Here is a 9,292-nt window from a genome sequence, read left to right as displayed (position 1 = left end):
TAGAAACTGAGAGAAGGATATTTCATAGTCTTCAGAAACCAGATATCATCAATTGATAGTCAAAAACCACCCTGGATTGACCAATTCACAAGCCAGAGGGTGTGCTGTTTGGGCAGGGTCTCAATCTCAGAAGATCTGTAGTAGACCCTAATGCACTTTAAAAAAACAGCAAGATGCCCTTTGAATAAATGAGAGGGAGACTTTCTAAATGGGGACACATTCACGCCAACTCTTTAAAGTTTAAATTAAATAATGACCCCAGCAGCTGCAGGCTAGCATGATGCAGAGGGACCTGAGGTTGTAGCTAAACGCCAGGAAGGGAGGGAGACCCTCGAAGTACAAAAGCCCTTGATTCTGGAAAGGTCCCGGCAGATTTGAAAACTGTAAATACATTTATTTCTACAGCAAAAGCAAAATACTGTAGATGTTGAAAATCTGAAATAAAGATAGAAAATATTAGAATTACTCAGATGGTCAACGTTTTACTTAGGTCAACAATATCTTCAGAAACTACCATTGATATAAAACATTGGTTTTATTTCTCTCTGCAAATGGTTCCTGCTCTGGACTTAGAGAATCTGCTCTTCTTACATTGTTTATGTATATTTTTGTTTCTATGAGTGTAATTATTAACTAACTGTAATTCAAGTCTGACTAATTGTAGACATCCAGTGAGGGGGAACAGTCAACAGTGGGGAGGGGGTTGGAGGGTGCTGGGCAAAGGTCAATATTTCATGGACCATCAGCCTGAAGAACAAAGGGCCAGCCTGAAGACCTTGACACCTATGATTACCAAACATGTCCCAAATGAACAGGACTCCTCACTGAAAATGCCTTCAATTTGCCTGAAGTAGGATTTCAATGGAATTCAATACATTAAAACAGAATTGTTTCAATTCTGTAGTTCTACAATAGTGTGAGATAACACAACAGTTGAAAACTTTTCAAATCTCTTCTGAAGGCTGCTTATCAAAGGCTATTTCAACCATTTCCCAAGCATTGCATATTTATGTTTACGCTGTGTTAATATTTTAACCTTTTTTTAATATATGTACTTGGCTACAAATAAATATATCAGTTATTTTAGCCAATAAAATTGTGACAGCTGTCAATGTATACCTTCCTGAATGGAGTAATTATAATATGAGAGCATTCATAATCCGGAGATTATTTTACACCAAATACTGTAACATCTCACCTTCTGGTCAAGCAATATTTGAAGAACAGGTTATAAAGTAAAATACAGTTTGTAATTTATGGATAAAATCTTTACATCGGAGGTACTGTGAAATCATTGAGAACACATCAGTAAAGACAGAACTACTATGCATAAAAGGTTCAAAACTGTCATTGTCTAACCTACAATCATGAAGTGGATATGAAGTGAAATAAGTGAATAGGTCAACATAGCAAATGCATGGAAATGATTTTGAGTGAATATCTTTTTCAATTAAATAACATTTAAGAAGAAAGCAGTACAAACAACTTACAGCAAAATCTTACCAAATAAGCTCCACATCTTAAATTCCTCCAGATTTTTTCAAATTGCACTTATCACACACGTTACATTAAAAAATCAAAATCATTCTTTAATTTTCATAATTTTTCTGAAGAAAAATGAGTGATATCCAATAAATGCAGCAAAAGCTTAATCAGAATATATTTCTACTCTAAGAATATTTCGGAAGGCTTAGATGTGGATTGTGTCTCTTCTTCTATGATTCAAAAAGAGAGAAAATGTTGGTATCAGTCTAGAATTTTAATCACCATTTCAAAGAAAATAACATAGCAAGATTTGGAACTTCTTGCGAAGAATGATACATATCTAATATTTTATCACTGGATCTTTTAAAGAGCTGCTTTGTTTGATTGGTTTTGAATTTTTTTATGTATTGGTGCAACAGGCACATGCTTCATTTTCACTGTTTTCCTGCCACCAACCAAGATAATAAATTCAGTTTATTTATGACAAACCATCTGCACAGTCAGCATACACAGCAATCCTGTTTCACAAACTACATATTTTAACACTAAAATGTATTTTTTAAAGTTGTCATTATGTATAAGGATTGTCTTTTAAAAATAATTCAATCACCAAAAAGGTGTTAGAACTAGGGAAAGGAAATGTTGCAGATTGCATGCTATAAATGTATTTTTACTTAGATGTAAATCCACCAGTCAGACAATCAGGCAAGTTGGTTTCAGCAGATAACAATAACTAATTAAATGCACTATGCCAGACTATTTAGTTTAACACAGCAGTCACAACTATTATTTTCTACATGAAGCACTTGTTGACATTGTGATAAATAGTCAAACCTGATCTGATCAGTTTGCAAAATTGAAGCACACATTGAATCAACTGAGCTGTATTGTGATAAAAGCAAAGAAGAAAATGATGATAGGAGAGTGACAAGTAATTCATGTCGGGCAGAGTTCTAATGCAGCATAACCATGTTCAGCTTATACTGAATTTAGAGGTAACTATCAACATAAGAGACCTGAGGAGTTTCATTGGGTTGTGCAATTACTTCTGGCAGATCATAGAGGAGTGTACTGAAACTACTTAAAATTTCAGTAAGTTAAAGCAAAAAGAAGTAAATTCTGCAAGCGAATCAGGAAAAGACAGTACAAATTTGTGAATGTTTTGGGTTCTGATGAAAGATCCCATGTACAATTCATTGCCTGACGTCTGCTTTTTTGCAGCTGCTACCTGACCTGTTGAGCACCTCTAAAAACATTTATATGTGTACCAAATTTCTGCATCCAATATTTTTTTTATTTTTGATTAAAGAGTAGGCTGCACTTTGATGTTAAAGTAGTGAAAAGAGCAATTCATGAAAAGCAAAAGAAACATTTAGCAAATCACGACACTATTAAAGAAACCTATGTTGAGACACAAATAAAGTTGACATAATTTTATTGTAAAACTTGAACAAAACCTAGTTGATATGGAAACATCTTAAAATAAGCAAAAATATATCTGGATTCTGTTTGTTTTCTGGATTTTTAAAAATTAAACTCCATAAACAAGGTTTCAATGGGATGCGATTCCAGATGAACTGGTTTCTGATAATACAGCTCAAAATGTAATATTTATATAATAATTCTTAAATCAGCTCTTGTCTATGGAAAGTTCAAGGACATGAGACCTGCATAAGGATGAGCATTAAAAATGGTGAAATAATTTTGACAAGATTGATTATCCCAGGAGTATTAAATATCAATGGAGGAATGTCAAAGGTCACTCAAGCTCTCAGGTTAGATGAAGAAAGAAACTATGCTGCTTAAGAAATTATTAAAATTGTTCACTTAAGACAAACTAAATCAGATTTGAGGTTGAACATATCTGAAGATGAAGGTGACAGAAAGCCAAAATACATCTTAGACATGGTACATCCTTTGTATCGTAAAACAAGATGTTCCTTGTGTGGAATTTTGTTGAAATGCTGAAAGACAACAGAATTGTGGGTAAAACACACGTCCAGAGTCAAAATCCTGTTTTCCGCCTTGTTACTGCAGAGATCCTAGAATTCAATTAGAAATGAAAAATAATGTCACAATTAATTGACATGTTTGAGGTACAAAATCTGATTTTAGTTTATACTCAAAAAGGATGGGAAAGTTGAGAATGCAAATAAGTCAGTTTCTTGTGCCTTTTAGTGGTACTGTTACACCACTTCCAACATGAGCAGAGCAAATGTACAGCCCAGTGACATTACCTAAACTTCAAAGTGAACTGTGTATTGGACCTACATGTTCCTAGACATTAAGACCACATTCAAAGGGCCAATTTAAAGAACAGCAATTTGACATTTGGTCAGTCATCCAGGTGGCTGGGACAGACCAGCGACCAAATCTGCAAAAGGGAATAAATCTTCATGTCATCAAGAACCTTCTCCTCAAATGGATGGAATGTTTGCTGGCACCTAAAACTTCTTCAGAGGTTACAGTCATCCTTCAGATTAATCTTATGTCCAGGAGATGGGAGGAGCCCCTTCCTACAGTATCAGATTTGGGTTTCGAGCTTTACAATGGAGCGGAGACAAAAACTTTGGGAAGTCTTCAAGGTAAAACTAAAACTTTATGATGTATACCACTATCAATGCTTTGGACAGGTAGAATATGTTAATCATGCAGTAATCAACTATCTTAAAAAAAAATACATTCTCTTATGGTAAGAACTAAGATGTTTGTTATTTTTGATATGAATTAGATCAACTTTGACAGGACACACTCTGAGGTTTTATCACAAATTATTTTCTATCCACAAATTTAAAATTCTCAACCCCTGTTTCAATCCCTCACGGTCTTGAACACTCCCTCTCTGTAACAGCTCCAACATTAACCAGCAGCCCAGGCAATGCCTGAATCTTGGGCATTGCTCACATTTGCCCCATCATTTTCAGCCATGTCTTAACCACTTCACACTTTTGTTTTTGTAAATTCCTGACTAAATCTCTCCAGATCACTCCCCTTCTTTAAACTCTTTGCTAAAAGCCAGATGTTTAGTTAGTCCTGCCAATTTCCCTCCTTGTATTGGCATTCTCTGACACTTCCCCAATTTCTCTGACACAGTTCTGTGGAACAGCTCAGGACATTTTTTTGTCAAAGATGTTGAATAACTGCAAGCTGTTGGGATTGATGCAGAGAATTTTCCTCCATTACAATTGTATAATCCCTGGACATACCTGACCATATTCTTGAAGTCATGATGAAAACTCCATGTGAAGTTAGATTTAAAAAACAAACAATATGAGGACTTGAGATTCCACTGTGACTTGCAGCATTCAAACCAATCCAATTTCACCCTGAAGGCAAGTATCACCTCCAAGGTTTTAATTCACAAAATAATGCAGTTATGAAGTTCTTACCAATTTGGGAAGGTCTGGTTATTTGTTGCCACAGCTAATCATCTTCCTGTTGGGCAGAAAAGAAAAAGTGATACAAGCAGATTCCTATTAATCAGTTAAAACACCATGAACCCAAAGTCAGTCAGTTTTTAAAGAAACAAAATAGATAGGGACATAAATAATTTGTCTCTTTTATTGATGGGTCAACTTGACATGCCATCAGTCTAATTTACCAAAATGAGTAAATACATTGGGGAATATAATACTCCATCTGGATTTCCACTGTTGGAAATAGTGGTTCCATGGATTACTGAGTCAGTGTTCAAGTGAAGCCGCGTTATACTCAGACCCCAGTCATCATTCAGTAAGATCTGGGAAAGGATACTGAGACATTCCCACCGGAAATTCAACAGTACCTTCAGGATTCCTTTAAACAGATGCTGCAATTAAACTGATATCCTCCAGGATGTTAATCCTGGTAAGTAAATAGCATTTGTGTTGTTAAGGTGTATGTTTTTGGTGGGAGTAAAACAAAGTGGTAACCATTCTCAGGTTTAATATAGGGCCCATTCGTCAGAGAAAATATTTCCATTCTTTCATTCTTGACATGAAGTGAAATACCAGTTACTAACACCTTACCGTGCCTAGAGAGGTGGTAGCATTGCTGGTTAGGCCCATGTAGGCAGATAGGGCATGGTGACCACCAGAGACTTCAAGACTGCTCGGTAGTTCATGCAAGTGTCCCCTAAATCCCAATGGAGATCTGGTTTTCCATTCCAGATAGTAGTGAACAGAATGGTTCCACAGAACTGCAGCAAGCAGCAGAAACATGGCACCACTGGTGGGCCAGCCACACAGGAAGGAAGGATGTTGAATGGAAGGACACTCATGGTAAGGGATTCATTAGTTATGGGAACAAACAGGCATTTCTGTGGCTGTCACCGTGACTCAAGAATGGTATGTTATCTCCATGGTGCCAGGATCAAGGATGTCGCATTGCTGCAGGACATTGCTTCTGGGGAAGGTGATCTGCCTGAGTCTGTAGCCCATATTAGTATCAATGATACATGCCGAGAACTGTAGTTCTGCAATCAGAATTTAGGGAACTCAGTGGAAAATTAGCCAGAGGACCTTCAAAGAAGTAACCTCCAGAAGGCATCCAGTAGGGATGCCTTCTGGGGAAGGTGGAACCTGTACAAGAAGGATGGGTTGCATCTGAACTGGAAGGGGACCAATGTCCTGGGTGGAAGGTGTGCTCGAGTAGTTCTAGAGGGTTTAAACTAGTATGGCAGGGGGATGGGAACCTGAGCTGTATACCAGAGGTGAGAGTTGATGCAGATGAGGCAAGAGCAAGAAGTAGACCAGCTAGCGGGAAGGATTTTCCTGGGAAGGAACCAAGGGATCAGTTAAAGTGTGTTTGCTTTAACGCAAGGAGTATCAGAAATAAAAGTGATGAACTTAGAGCATGGATCAGTACCTGGTGCTGTGATGTTGTGGCCATAACAGAGACATGGGTTTCTCAGGGGCAGGAATGGTTGCTGGATGTCCCAGGGTCTAGAGCATTTAAAAAGAACAGGGAGGGGGGAAAAAGAGGAGGGGGTGTAGCACTACTAATCAGAGAGGGTATCACAGCTACAGAAGCTTCCATTGTCGAGGAAGATCTGCCTACCGAGTCAGTATGGGTGGAAATTAGGAACAGCAAGGGAGCAGTCACCTCGTTAGGGGTTTACTATAGGCCCCCCAATAGCAGCAGGGAGATAGAAGAAAGCATAGGTCGGCAGAGTTTGGAAAAGTGTGGACGTAGTAGGGTTGTTGTAATGGGTGACTTTAACTTTCCCAATATCGATTGAAACCTCCTTCGAGCAGAAGATTTGAATGGAGCTGTTCTTGTAAGGTGTGTTCAGGAGGGTTTCCTAACTCAATACGTTGACAGGTCGACGAGGGGAGAGGCCGTTCTAGAATTGGTGCTCGGAAACGAGCCGGGGCAGGTATCACATCTTGTGGTGGGAGAGCATTTTGGAGATAGTGACCACAACTGCCTCACATTCTACATAGCTATGGAGAAGGAGAGGATTGGGCAAAATGGGAGGATATTTGATTGGGGAAGAGGAAACTATGATGCGATTAGACAAGAGTTAGGAAGCATGGATTGGGAGCAATTGTTCCATGGTAAAGGCACTATAGACATGTGGAGACTGTTTAAGGAACAGTTGTTGCAACTGATGAATAAATATGTCCCTCTGAGACAGGCAAGAAGGGGTAAGATAAAGGAATCTTGGATGATGAGAGCGGTAGAGCTTCTCGTCAAAAGGAAAAAGGTAGCTTACATAAGGTGGAGGAAGCTAGGGTCAAGCTCAGCCCTAGAGGATTACAGACAGGTGAAAAAAGAGCTCAAAAATGGTCTGAGGAGAGCCAGGAGGGGGCATGAGAAAGGCTTGGCAGAACGGATTAGGGAGAACACAAAGGCATTTTACAGTTATGTGAGGAATAAGAGAATGGTCAAAGAAAGAGTAGGGCCGATCAGAGATAGCGTAGGGAATTTGTGTGTGGAGTCTGAGGAGGTAGGGGAAGCCCTAAATGAGTTTTTTGTTTCTGTCTTTACGAAAGAAACAAACTTTGTAGTGAATGAAACCTTTGAAGAGCAGGTGTGCATGCTGGAATGGATAGAGATAGAGGAAGCTGATGTGCTGAAAATTTTGTTAAACATTAAGCTTGACAAGTCGCCAGGCCCGGACCAGATTTGTCCTCGGCTGCTTTGGGAGATGAGAAATGCAATTGCTTCGCCACTTGCGAAGATCTTTGCATCCTCGCTCTCCACTGGAGTCGTACCTGAGGACTGGAGAGAGGCAAATGTAATTCCTCTCTTCAAGAAAGGAAATTGGGAAATCCCCAGCAATTACAGACCAGTAAGTCTCGCGTCTGTCGTCAGCAAGGTGTTAGAAAGGATTCTGAGGGATAGGATTTATGACCATCTGGAAGAGCATGGCTTGATTAAATGCAGTCAACATGGCTTTGTGAGGGGCAGGTCATGCCTCACAAACTTTATCGAGTTCTTTGAGGATGTGACTAGAAAAGTTGATGAGGGTCGAGCTGTGGATGTGGTGTATATGGACTTCAGCAAGGCATTTGATAAGGTTCCCCATGGTAGGCTCATTCAGAAGGTCAGGAGGAATGGGATACAGGGGAACCTAGCTATCTGTGGTGAGTGGTGTTGCACCGGGCTCTGTCCTTGGGCCTCTACTGCTTGTAATTTTTATTAATGACTTGAATGGGGGGATTGAAGGATGGGTCAGGAAGTTTGCAGACGACACAAAGGTTGGAGGTGTCATTGACAGTATAGAGGGCTGTTGTAGGCTGCAGCGGGACATTGAAAGGATGCAGAGATGGGCTGAGAGGTGGCAGATGGAGTTCAACCTGGATAAATGCGAGGTGATGCATTTTGGAAGGTCAAATTTGAAAGCTGAGTACAGGATTAAGGATAGGATTCTTGGCAGTGTGGAGGAACAGAGGGATCTTGGTGTGCAGGTACATAGATCCCTTAAAATGGCCACCCAAGTGGACAGGGTTGTTAAGAAAGCATATGGTGTTTTGGCTTTCATTAACAGGGGGATTGAGTTTAAGAGCCGTGAGATCTTGTTGCAGCTCTATAAAACTTTGGTTAGACCACACTTGGAATACTGCGTCCAGTTCTGGTCGCCCTATTATAGGAAAGATGTGGATGCTTTGGAGAGGGTTCAGAGGAGGTTTACCAGGATGCTGCCTGGACTGGGGGGCTTATCTTATGAAGGGAGGTTGACTGAGCTCGGACTTCTTTCATTGGAGAAAAGGAGGAGGAGAGGAGACCTACTTGAGGTATACAAAATAATGAGAGGCATAGATAGAGTCCTTAGCCAGAGACTATTTCCCAGGGCAGAAATGACTAACATGAGGGGTCATAGTTTTAAGCTGGTTGGAGGAAAGTATAGAGGGGATGTCAGAGGCGGGTTCTTTACACAGAAAGTTGTGAGAGCATGGAATGCGTTGCCAGCAGCAGTTGTGGAAGCAAGGTCATTGGGGACATTTAAGAGACTGCTGGACATACATATGGTCACAGAAATTTGAGGGTGCATACATGAGGATCAGTGGTCGGCACAACATCGTGGATTGAAGGGCCTGTTCTGTGCTGTACTATTCTATGTTCTATGTTCTATGTTCTATTATTTTCATGTCACATAGAGTCATAGAGTCATACTGCATGGAAACAGACCCTTCAGTCCAACCAGTCCATGTCCAACATAATCCCAAACTAAACTAGTCCCACCTGCCTGCTCCTGGCCCATACGCCTCCAAACTTTTCCTATTCATATATCCATCCAAATGCCTTTTAAACATCCACCACTTTCACAGGAAGTTCATTCCATGTGAACTACCCTCTGTAAAAAAAATTCTCATATCTTTTT

General features: G+C 39.8%; 1 long non-coding RNA gene across 1 annotated transcript in view; it reads right to left on the bottom strand.

Moving 5' to 3' along the window:
* Window positions 1–1,012: 1,012 nt before the first annotated feature.
* Window positions 1,013–9,292, bottom strand: part of LOC122549837 (uncharacterized) — a 50,516-nt gene continuing 42,236 nt past the window's right edge. Inside the window, exons 2-3 of the long non-coding RNA XR_006311677.2 lie at window positions 4,875–4,920; window positions 1,013–3,527 (exon numbers count right to left, since the gene is read on the bottom strand). This is a non-coding gene — a long non-coding RNA (uncharacterized LOC122549837). The remainder of the gene's footprint in view (window positions 3,528–4,874; window positions 4,921–9,292) is intronic.

This window comes from Chiloscyllium plagiosum, unplaced genomic scaffold (genome assembly GCF_037043375.1).
Source record: "Chiloscyllium plagiosum isolate Xiang-an unplaced genomic scaffold, Cpla_swu_hap1 HiC_scaffold_5, whole genome shotgun sequence".
Classification (NCBI taxonomy): Eukaryota; Metazoa; Chordata; class Chondrichthyes; order Orectolobiformes; family Hemiscylliidae; genus Chiloscyllium; species Chiloscyllium plagiosum.
This window is presented reverse-complemented; position numbering and strand designations above follow the sequence as displayed.